At 35.2% G+C, this 12,302-nt stretch overlaps 1 long non-coding RNA gene across 6 annotated transcripts in view; it reads left to right on the plus strand.

Moving 5' to 3' along the window:
- LOC311442848 overlaps window positions 1–12,302 on the plus strand; it is a 49,160-nt gene that overhangs the window by 9,654 nt on the left and 27,204 nt on the right. Inside the window, exons 6-10 of one of the 6 annotated variants that reach the window (XR_014696898.1) lie at window positions 1,879–1,949; window positions 3,516–3,565; window positions 8,783–8,824; window positions 10,106–10,153; window positions 10,931–11,109. This is a non-coding gene — a long non-coding RNA (uncharacterized lncRNA). Of the gene's footprint in view, window positions 1–1,878; window positions 1,950–2,782; window positions 2,811–3,515; window positions 3,566–7,642; window positions 7,826–8,782; window positions 8,932–9,957; window positions 10,058–10,105; window positions 10,154–10,930; window positions 11,110–11,233; window positions 11,390–12,302 lie in introns of those variants that run through there. The other 5 variants (XR_014696900.1, XR_014696902.1, XR_014696903.1 and 2 more) reach the window with 5 other exon arrangements.

Consider the following 12,302-nt stretch of genomic DNA (forward strand, 5'->3'; position numbering starts at 1 on the left):
TAAAATAAAAAAGTCAGAAAGACTTTATTGTTGAAACATTGAACTAAGGAATTAATTCCTTAGTTCAAGAACAACAGTAAAAAGGTGAAATAATTGGAAATGCAATAAAATTATGTGGAACAGTATCTTGCACTAGCATTAGAATTTTAAGGGTGTTTCAATGGTTTATAAAAAATATATGGTATAAATAAACATATTCCTAATCTACATAGTCACAATTATCTTGGTTCATTAAAGCAAAGGTATTATAAAAATTCAAAGTACTTGTTGCTGTTTTATTGTTTTGACTGAATTAATGAATTTTTCCCTATTGATATGAGTAGTTTACATCCTGGACATCTCATTTTCAAATAATGCAAATTTATTTTAGAACTTGAAGAACTGATATACTGATTACAAATGCAGTCCAGAACAATAACTGTTTTCCCACAGAGGCTGAGGAATCTCCACATCTGGAGGTTTTTAGGACTTAAATAAGCAGATCAGGGCTAGATCTAGTGTTAGTAATAGTTCTGCTTCAAGTAGGAGGATGAACTACAGAGGTTCCTTACAGCCAATATTTCTGTTTCCACGTTTATATATAACAGTTTAAATTTCTGTGGGCTTTATATACTCATAAAAGCTGCTCTAAATCAATGCCAGATTAAATTAGCTGTTTCCCCCTAATTTGCTGGGAGGGTGGATACTCACACTGTCTGCCTTCACTATCTAACTTGTGATGCCTGAGATAAGGATCCTGTAAGGCTTTGTGCAAAATGAATGGATTAAGAAATGGTTCAGAACACCTTGGTCAAGCTTTGGTTCTTATTTGTCCTGTATGGCACTAAGCTCTAGCCATGGCTCTCTTTACAGGTGGCCAGCAGAAATGGGGTTGCTAATTTAAGCACCTAGAAAAAAATTCATCTGATTGAATGTAGACAACCATATCTGAGCTAGTAACCCTAAACTCCCCTTGTAGTCAGTGGAGAAACAAACATTTTGAGGATATGCTTTGTCTTATCCTATTTCAACTCTTAACTATGAAGAACATGTAGGATAACTAGCTCAGAGGTAAACATTTAAAAGAGAGGGACACAATACTAACTCTGTAAACTGTCCAAAGTTAGATGAGTGTTACGATGACCTGCCTAAATGGTTTACAGCGGACTGTGCATAAAGCCTGTAGATTATGCTTACTGATATTTTATCACAAAATCAGACACATAAGTTTAAAAATATACATCCATGTGGGGAGAAAAAAAAATCATGATGCAGGTCTTTATTAACATACATTTGCTGATCTAGGTTCACATTTGTGCAATCTAGGACCACCACATTTTGTTGCCTTAGTTATCATTGTAAAGAAAGTGCTAGTGTTAAATAGTTTCTTGCTGTTGTATGTACTACGTAATGCTCACACCATAAGCTGATAAAAGTGTGCTTAGGACTTAAACTCTAAAAGATCTGTTCCCTAGAATACACTAAGTAAAGAAACAGGCATATGGCATGAGATACAGATAGATCAGCTCTTCATGGTCTGTAGCCTATAGTAGTTTGAGCTAGTGTCTATAGTATTTTAAGCATGTATTTACAGCCTTTTTTTTGTTGCTTTTTTTTTTTTCTTGCTTTTTTTTTTTTTTTTTTTTTTTCTGGACTGCTTATACTTACTCTTAGATTTAGTCAGTCATATCAAACAAGTAGGAACTGCTACTATCCAGCTTGGCTTGGATACTTCATTTATCATTTTTTAAACCCTATCTTTAACCCCTAATGACTTTTTGAGCTGTAAAATCTGCAATTATCCTTGCTGAATATTATCTGATTTATAATCAGGAATAATCAGCTTTTCATCCACAGCAATATGTGTTCTGTTCAGCAAATCTGTTGTATGATTCACAGCTCCTTACAAAGAAGCTGTTCCATGACTTATGAATGACACCTCCTCTCCAAACTTGGTGTTCCTTATTCAGGTAAAAAGTGTATTGATCTCAGTGTTACTTGAGTGAGTGTGTTAGAATAGGATCTTCAGGTAGAGTTCTGGAAGAAAAAAGAAAAAAAAAGAAAAAAAAAAAAAAGGAAAAATGAAGAACTAATATATAAGCTTTTATAAAAATGACTGTTTTCCAAATAAAAGTAATTCTTAGAGAGCTTACACATACATTCTTAAGACTTTCATGGAATTAGAGAGCACAAGAGATTCCATCATCTGTGAACATATCTTCACCCTTTCGCACTGCCACCTGAAATCCCATAAGCAAAATTAGTAACCATGGACAAATTTTCTTGAGAGAATAAGCACAGAGAAGTTCTTCTTGAAGGTCAGTCAAATGTTCAGAAGAAGCCATCAGTCTGGTTTTATTTTTATTCTTTTTATTCTTACTTTTTTGTTTGATTGATTATTTTTATGCAAATGGACCAGGCTCACTTAGTAAAGATGTCCATATAATGGAGCTTTTTTCCATACAGAATCTTACAAGTTATGTTCTGCACATATTCTGTTCAGAAGAATTTTAGCATTCTTTTGAAGATAAGTGCTAAAGTGAATGAAACAGCATATATTGCCAAGCACATGAACTTTCTTGCTGCAAATGGTATACAATAGGACTAGCAGTAAGTGACAGAATAACTTTTCAGAAATGACTTCCAGTGTTGGGTAAAATAATTTGCAAGAATAAAAACAGACAAAAAATCATACACCAAAGCAGCAACTCCTGTATCTCCTTGGAAGGGCTGTCAGATTTTTTGACAGGTGGAAAAAATGTTTTTCTTTTTTTTTTCTGAATGCTATCTCCAAATTGAGAAGCCACCCCGAATCCAGGAGAAACCAAAGAGTAAGTCTTGTCACTATGGTGAAAAGCTGATAAATAATTTAAACTGTCATACTGCTAATGGTTACAGTTGCCTCTAGACTCCCTCCCCACATGCACACTTCCATCCAGCCCCCAAATTTACTTACTTAACATCATTCCTTATCTAAATAAGTGTCTGAGTTACATTTGCATTCTCCCCCAAGTAATGAATTCCTGAAGGAACTAGTGTCATTGACACACTTTTTTTTTTGCATTTGTAGTCATTTTTTTCACCATTAATTCTTTACATGTGTGTTTAGAATATACCTTCAGTTTGAGAGAGCCAAGATGTCAAGTACAAGGTTAGTTGAATATTAAGTTTAATTTCAGCGCATCCACAAAATTGAATGACATGAGATGATTGATAAGTAATACCATTTGCTTTGTCCTAAATAACCAGTTCAATTTACTTTAATATACTTTCACTACTGAAACCAACTGTTACCGTTCAACTTGTCATTGTCATTTGATCTTGCATATGATGCCCCCAGTGAATTATTTTTTGTGGTAACATCTCACCTTGTAATTTCTGCCTATCCTATTGTTCTGAATTAATGAGAAGCATAAATTTATGCTGAAGATGGCAACTTATAAAATAATGTGATACTATAAATTATTAATATCGTTTAAAAACAAATAAAAATACTACTTAATGGGCTATATATAGTTTATATTTTCTTATTTCAGAACAAAAAGGAAATACCAGAATTCCTGGACTCTGTTAACAGACTTACTTGGTAAGCATTGAGAGTTCTATGCTTCTGTTTAATGTCAGTAAATTGTGTCTAATATTTATAGCACCTATGTGAAATATTCACATAACAAACTGAAACTGTATAGAATATGCCTGAGTTTAATTATGAATTGGTGATTTGGGTTGGTATTTTTCAAGAGGAATAAGAAAGCAAGCTGTGCAATTTAGTCTATCACATATGATCTGCAGTTGTGGTTATCTTTTTTTTTTTTTTTTTTTTTTTTTTCCCAAAATTTGTTGACCTTAGACAGCATTTGACAAAAGACTGGATACAGATCTTGGTACATGCCAAGATATCAATTTCAGCTGAAAACAAACAAACAGAAAAACCCAGCTTAGTATGAGAGATGATGATCTATGAATTTCAGATCATTGACTATAGCATGCTTTTGAATCATATGCAATTCATTTTCACAGTTTGATGTAATATCGGGTGAAGCTTGGTTATGAAATTATCCAAGTTTTCCCTTAAGAATGGAATCTGTGTTATATAAGTTATCAACTTCTCTAAGTTTACTAAAACTATCAAGTCATTTAATTTCTGGGCTAAAATAGATTTGAATGAATACCTGAATAGATAAAAAATCATATGTAAAAGAAGGAAAGGAAGGAAGGAAGGAAGGAAGGAAGGAAGGAAGGAAGGAAGGAAGGAAGGAAGGAAGGAAGGAAGGAAGGAAGGAAGGAAGGAAGGAAGGAAGGAAGGAAGGAAGGAAGGAAGGAAGGAAGGAAGGAAGGAATTATACTCAGTCATTTATGGGATAGAATATAGGGTTGAACATACTAATCCAGGAGACTGTCTCATGGGTCACGAGATTCAGAGTAGACCTCCTTGCATTCTAAACTCCTCAGAGGAGGCTAAGTGCAGCTGGATCCAAACTTAGTCCCAGACTTGGTCAACAGTTTATGTCTAAAGGTTGAAGAGACACCCCTGTTGACTCACAAGGTTTGGAATGGACCCTCTTGCTTTCAAAATTCTTTGAACCAAAAAGTTAGGGAGCTTAGGTGCAGCTGGATCCAATCCTAGTCCAAAACTTTGTCAATGGTTTATGCCCAAAGATTACATGTGTACAATCAATCTAAAATATAATCTTAGTGAAGCTTACAAAGTTTATCCAGCTATTAATCACTTACCAAGGATCTGTAGCCACAAGGAATTTATTGTCATTAAGGCATAAAGGCATAACCTTGAGAGGAGTCCCTGCCCAAGGGGAGATCCTGTTGTTCAGACCACTGTCATATAGGAGAGCTCAATGGGCTCTTGGGTTGCTCACTATTTATGGGATTAAATGGTTGACTAACAGTCATATTTGCATACCAACTGCAGATGTTAGTTTCTGTCAAATTTCATTTGAGGGAGATAATGACCGCCATTGTGGTCAGGTGAGCACATTGCTCAACTGGCCCCTTGGCTAGTGTGTGTTATCAGTCTGGCTGCAGCCATCACAACCAGATGGCATCCACCACAACTGCCACTGATGGTTATCTGCTTAAGTTGGATGCAGCCATCATGACTGCCACTGGTGGTTATCTCTTGAGAAGGGTTACGGGAAATAAAGGTTAGGAAAGTATGGGTGGAGCACACCATCACACAATGTTCCTACAATGTGCTAGCCAAAGACATACCATGAAGCAGTTAAACAAGTAAAGGAGACAAAGATGTATGACTTCACTCTTCACAAATAGTGCTGTAGATACACTTGCAAATGCAATTAATTTTTTAAAAGTGATGGAGAAAATTAAAGTCTGCTGTACAGAGCCAACAAATCTGCTTCCAGTAGTTTATTTATGACGCTGCTATTCCTTCAGGGGGAAATAATCTAGGGATTTTTCATTTAGGAATCAAGTTTATAACCAGAGTGTTAAGGAATAAGTTTAATGTTGTCTAAAATTGCTTGGACTGATCATTACCAGATATCATCTTAGAAAGCTTCCAGCCTTCCTTCAAGAAGTCCTACTGACTCAAAGAAAGAGTTACAAAATGAGTCAAGCCAAAGATGTATTTTGGAGAGATAATATATTGTGAGAATTGAGTCATTATTCATTTTCAGGGGATCATGGCCCTTAAGCTTTAAAAATAACTATATTGAAGGGCTAGAATAACTATTAAAAATAACTATATGGGTTTGAATGACCCATGTGTAGTTGCTTTGCTTGACTTTATTTTTTATTTTTTATTTTTTATTTTTTATTTTTTATTTTTTATTTTATTTTATTTTTATTTTATTTTATTTTTTGTGGACAATTTTTCTCTCAAGCTTTGGCATTTCTCATGGCTGAACAGACTGCTCAAAGCTTGCAGTTTGAAAGATCAGAGAGTAGTGAATATCTTTTCTCAGCTTCTGAAATTCAAAAATGGGAGCATGAACTTCCTTTGTGCCAATCGGAAAGCAGATTTACACTATGACTGGTATAATCTTTGTGGGCCAAAGCAGTACGTCTTTTTAATCAAAACATAAAGCATAGTATTAAGGGCACTATCCAAATTGAAAAAAAAAAATAAAAAAAAATAGTAGCTCTAGCCTGTGTATATGCAGCTTTCACACTTCCTGTGTATAGATTTTTATACAACCTTTAAAAAAATTGCTGTCTTCCTGGGAATCTTCTTTCCATCCCCAGTTCCTTGCTTTTGAAGAGGATCATAAATAAAAAGAATTCAGATCACACAAGGAAATTTATATCTACCATAGCCTATCTGTCAAGTCTTTACTTTTCAATAATTTTTTTGGCATTATTTTCTGTATTCGTCCTTTAAGGCCATCTAAAAATTCCTCCTTGATCAATTGTTATTTAAGTGGCAGAAAATACTTAGTGAATGTATGCCAACCTCAAGTTCTTTGGAAACTGGAAGTTTAATTTCATTTTTTATATGAATAAGAAGGGTAGTAGGGAACAAGAAGAGGGAAATAAATTCCACTCTGAAAGAAAAAAATGATAAGCCAATGAAAAAGCAAACCACCAATACTACGCCATTATTATTAGCAGATGTGGTGCTTAGGTGCCTCTGAGTAGCTGCTCATTTCTTTTACATATTGAATGGAATCAGAGTTTTTACTTAATATTCAGTGGATATCAAAAAGGCATGAGACTTTGAAAATCTGGTCTCTATGTAATATTCTTCTATTCCAATGATTATTATTATTTTTTTATGTAACTCAGATAAATTTACATACAGTTTAAAAAATACAAGTTTATAAGTTTATAATGAGTTTATAGTGACACCCTCAATTTCACTGAATTTCACTGATGATAGTTTTAATTTTGTCTTTTAACCATTATATGTGTTCATTTTGTGAAAATTTGGAAGGCTCCCCACCAAAGTCTGATCCAATTTTTATTTCTTTCTCTCATGTTCTAACACTGTGATGAATGAAAGCAAAACATAAAGCTGACAGAGAGGACATAACATTAATTATATTGAGACAATCTGCTAGCAGTCAGGGTAAATGAGTTTCTTTTACAATCAAGTTTCACCAGTACCAATAGTCCTATCAGCTTCTGAGCTTGTTCCACTGCATGGGTGAACAGCTAGGTAGGTCATTTGTCACAGAATATAAAAGCAAGAATCCACTTTTTGAAGTGGGGAATTCAAGCCTATGAGCCCATCAGTAATTTGTACTATAATTCCATCTTTGCATAATCAGAGAGATTAGCTGCCAGCAGTCTGTTTATGTGCAAGAGCCTAGCAATATCTTAGAGATAGTTTTCCATGTAAGCCTATAAATTTTTATGAGATTTATATGTTTTGATCAACAAGAGGAGTTGAGGAGTTTTTTTGTTTTGTTTTGTTTTGTTTTTACTTTGAGGAGGAGTTTTTTTTTTTTTTTTTTTTTAATTAGCAACTTATTTCACTTTTTATTGACACAGGAATACTCGTTTGGCATTTTATTTTGAGAAGTAGCTAAAAGCATACTGGACTCTCCTTTTGTGGTAGGTAGATAAGGTGAAAAGTTTGAAAGGGATATTGCTTTAACACAGATGACCATTGAATGAATTTGATCTTGTTAGGGCTTGAATCAACTCAGCTGGAAAATTGGATGTAAGCAAGACCCGACTGAAAAACAGGTGTTGTAGTTCAATTTAAATAGTCTCAATAAACAAATGACAGCCAAAAGCTATGTGAAATTGCAGGTAGTTATTGTAAAATGGTAGAAGGAAAAATGGATTTATGATACTTTTTATTGGAAAACCAAAAAGGTTCAAGGAAGAATGTTGCTGTAGTTGCAGTACATCTTTACAATAAGAGGTTAAGTAGCAGTCTTGATTTTTTTTTTTTTTTTTTTTTTGAGAGAAAAAATACTTGATATCTGGGAGGAGTTTAATAAGGAATGCATTTGATATAAATCTTATTGCTAGACTTCATGCATGTTTCCTAATATATATTTATTTCTGGAGACAAAGTCATTATTTACATTTTTCAAACAGTGACGTTTCATCTGGTGTAGAAGGAAACAAGAAAAACTGAAAGGAAATACTGAAAATGAAATTCTTATGCTAGCTGCTAGCATCTTAGTGTTTATTGATGATATATTTGTACTAATACTACTTTCCTGAAAATACATATGACCTAAATTTAAACTATTGGTTTACTTATGCAATAAATGTTTTAAAATTCTTGGTTGCCACCACTCTAAAAATTCTTTAAAATTATTTTAAATCAATATGAAAATAAAAATAAATTTCCATAAATATCAGAAGTCATTTGAATTAAAAATGTTCCTTTATTTAGAAAAATGGATATGTGTTTCCGGCTCCCTTTTTATCAACAAATCTACATTATGCGCAGTGTGAATTAACACTATGTATGATTTCAGAGCTATAACTAATTCATACAGAAAGAAGTGATTAGGTATTTTTGATGGTTGTGGTATGCAGTACTCACAGGTTATTAGTATGGATGTCTCCCCATTCTTTTTGGTTTTAAGATCGGTGGCTTCATTCTGTTCATTGTGGGAATAATGAGCACTTGAAGAACTTTGCTGGGAAGAATGTGGAGTGTTCATATTAATGGGTTCTTCTTCACTGTAGCATACCCATTTTAATGTTGTACTATTTTAATTTTAACATTTTAATATATTTTCTAACATACTTTTAAGCCTTTGTTCTTTCTTCATTTGTCTGTGGCACCATATGACATTTGAAAGTTCTATATGTGGAGCCTCCTAGGAATGTTAAATACCATGGTTCTGTTTGTTATCCTTAGGTTTTGTACAGCTCTGGTCAGCATTACTGTAACTGATCATGGGTGAGTTGTTCATAGCTGTGGGGTCTACTGCACCAGCCTGTGCCCCAATCCTCATCATGCCATGCCTGCAGTCCTCCACTCTGCAACCTGTGTCCCCACTCCTCAAGGTCCGTGTAACGATGCAGACTGCATCATTATGGTACAATCATGAATATTTTGTTCTATATGTAAGAACTACTTCTTACTGCTATCTATATAAAATTATGTTTGCACTATACATGGATAAACACAATTTGAAAAAAAAGTAGCCATCACCACCTGGTCAGTTAGAAAAATGGCTGTCACAGTTAAATTAAGTAAATCACAGCTGTATGCAGGTCAAGATAAGTTCAGACACAGCAGGCTTGACAAGCCTTATTTCTGAGGCTGTTCAAGCTCAATATAAAGCTCAAGGCTAATAACAACGGTACGGTATTACAGAACTGTATAGAACTCCAAGGATGAGACCAGTTATCCATGTAGAGGCTGTGATTTTAATATCTTAGTATACGTATATTGATCACTTTAGTGTGTGTGTTTCCCCGTTTCTGCCCCCGTATGTAACCTGCCAAATAGTTTGAAGAATTTCATGTTGTGATTCAGGCCAAAGATGAAATACCTGTATTTCTGCCTAAGTAGATACCTCCTTTATCTATACTCTTTTTAAGCTTTCAAGCATGAACAGCAACAACAACAAAAAGATCTGGAATGATTTTTCTCCCTAGCTCTTTCTCAGATATTTTCTTGTGGGAGCTGGTGAAAAGACTTCCTTCCCTATTTGTTTCTTTGTATATTTTTATTTAAATAGCTTATTACCCAAATTTAAGTCTAATTTTCATCTATATACTGTACATAGATTAGATATTGGTATATAAAGAATCTTAAGTGTTGTTTTAAACCTTGGAATAAATTCATTCTTGAAAAAAAACTGACAAAAGTCCTATCAAATCTTCTTGGCATTGCTGTATCATCTGTGTATATAACTTGTAAATGCTCAGATACCTTATATTTATTTGAAGTTGCTTGTCTAAAATTTAGTAGGTTCTGACATCACATCAGAGTTAGAACTCTGAGATACCATTGAAAATACGTGGTGAGATTTTGAAAACAGCTATGTTTTCAGATGCATTTATAATGATTGCTTTTGACTACAGATTATAGGTCTCAGTGGGTTGTTCTTCTGAAGCATTTTTGGGGCAGTAATAGACATGCTGAAAAAGGCAATTGAGACACTTCTTATGTGCAGCCCTAAAGGTACTTTGATAAGTGTTTTTCTTGTTTGTTTGTTTGTTTTTTAAACAGATGGTGTAATTTGCTTCCTGCTGTTTTAAGGGTTGTCTTCATCCTGAGGTATTCTAGTGCACTCTTCTGCTGATCCTATTTGTACATTATGACTTTTTTTTTCTTTTTTTTTCCAATTCTCCTCTGACTTATATTTCACTTTTATTGTGTGATGTTTTCTTTCAGGGAATTGCTGACCTAGTAAGCCTGAAGCAGCCATGACATACATGGTTCTGGATTATCGTTAAAATGTTTCTCCCTCCTTTTTATAATTCTGAAATAATATATAAATATAATTGCTTCTCTGAAATTACATACGCACACCAAAATATTTTTAAAAAGCTAATGTTGTGTAATGGTATTATAACATATTCTCAGAGTTTTGCTTCGCAAAGATCATGTGAAATCAGCCCTTACTGAAGGGTCATGTTAAGATATAATTTACTATAGTTATTCTTATTCTACGTTGCTTTTATGCTCTAGAAAGCAGTCCACTGATATCCTGGAAGAACAGAATCCTTTCCTTTAAAATTCCAAGTTGTTGAGGTAGAGACAGCAATTCTGGAAAGCCTTTCTTTTCAGCTGTGGTGTTTTTCTGGGAGGGGAAGAAAAAAAGAGAGAGAGAGAGAAGAGAAGGACGGAGAGAACCATGGTGCTTATTTTAGATCTCGTGGAATGGGTGGTTATGCTCATCTGGAGATGATCATAATGTAAAAGTTAAACAGTTTTACCATATCTCCTTACAGCTGCTTTACCTATACTTAAAGAAATTGAAGTTTGTGTCATTTGTTGTAAGATAGTGACTTCTCATATTATTTTTTTCCTTTTGTTTTGTTTATTTTCTAGATCTCTGACAGATAACCTGAACAAAGAACAAAAGTTGATTGACTGTATGTGACTTTGGAAATACTTGCTATGGGCTAAGAGTGTCCATTTAAACATGTCTGTATAAGCAGATACAGGCAGTTATGTACTAGCTCTTCCAGCATTCTGGGTTGGCCAGTCACAAGTCATCTCTGGACCAGGTGCTGTCTAACTTAATTTGAGAGAGGCTGTATCTCATTCTAAAGTATCAAACTTGTATAGATGATGTACCAATATTTTCACTATTCTTGTCAGGTGACAAAACCTCTTCATTCCCCTTTACAGATGATGGTCTGAGGAGAATGACTTGCTTGGACATCACACAGAAAAACTGTGAAGACAAACTGTGTTTATTTCCTAAAGTGTGGGCTAACACAATGGCTATTAAACAACTACTTCTCTTCTTTACTTGACATTGTGGTATAAAACTATGAAACTTGGTATTTGTGTCCTATTAAATTATATTTTTGTCTGTGATCACTGGAACAATACTGAAGTATGTTAGTGACTCTTTGCCATCAGGAAGGTAGAGGAGTAAAATGCTTCTAACTAACATAAAATCATTAAGGTTAGAAAAGACCTCCAAGATCATCTGGTTCAACCATCCCCCTAACACCAATGTCACCCACTATACCATGTTCTGAAACGCCAGGTCCAACTTTTCCTTAAACAACCCCAGGGATGGTGACTCCACCACCTCCCTGGACAAACGATTCCAATGTCTGAGGAGAAATTTCTCAATTTCCAATCTGAACATCCCCTGGCACAACTTGAGGCCATTCACTCTAGTCCTATCACTGGTTAACTGCGAGAAGAGGTCGACCCCCAGCTTCCCACAGCTTCCTTTCAGGTAGCTGTACAGAGCAATAAGGTCTCCCCTGAGCCTCCTCTTCTCCAGATGTAATAACTCCAGTTCCCTCAGCTGCTCTTCAAAGGACTTACGTTCCAGGCCCTTCACCAGCTTCACATCCCTTCTCTGGACACGTTCCAGGGCTTTGATGTCCTTCTTGTAGTAAGAAGCCAAAAGTTGAACACAGTACTTGAGGTGCTGCCCTCACCAGAGCAGAATACAAGGGGACGATCACCTCCCTGGTCCTGCTAGCTACGCTATTCCTGACACAAGCTAGCATGCTGTTGGCCTTCTTTGCCACCTGGGCACACTGCCAGATCATGTTCAAGTGAGCATTGACCAGCACTCCTGGATCCTTTTCCTCTGCACAGCTTTCCAGCCGCTCTCCTCCAAGCCTGTAGTGTTGCAGAGCAGTGCTTACAATAAGTAAGGAATTTTCAGCTTCTTGTGCTGCCCTGCCAGTGAGGAGACTGAGGGGGCATGCAAGGGCTTTAGGACTAATTG

The sequence above is a fragment of the Aythya ferina genome (genome assembly GCF_964211825.1).
Source record: "Aythya ferina genome assembly, chromosome: 1".
NCBI lineage: Eukaryota > Metazoa > Chordata > Aves > Anseriformes > Anatidae > Aythya > Aythya ferina.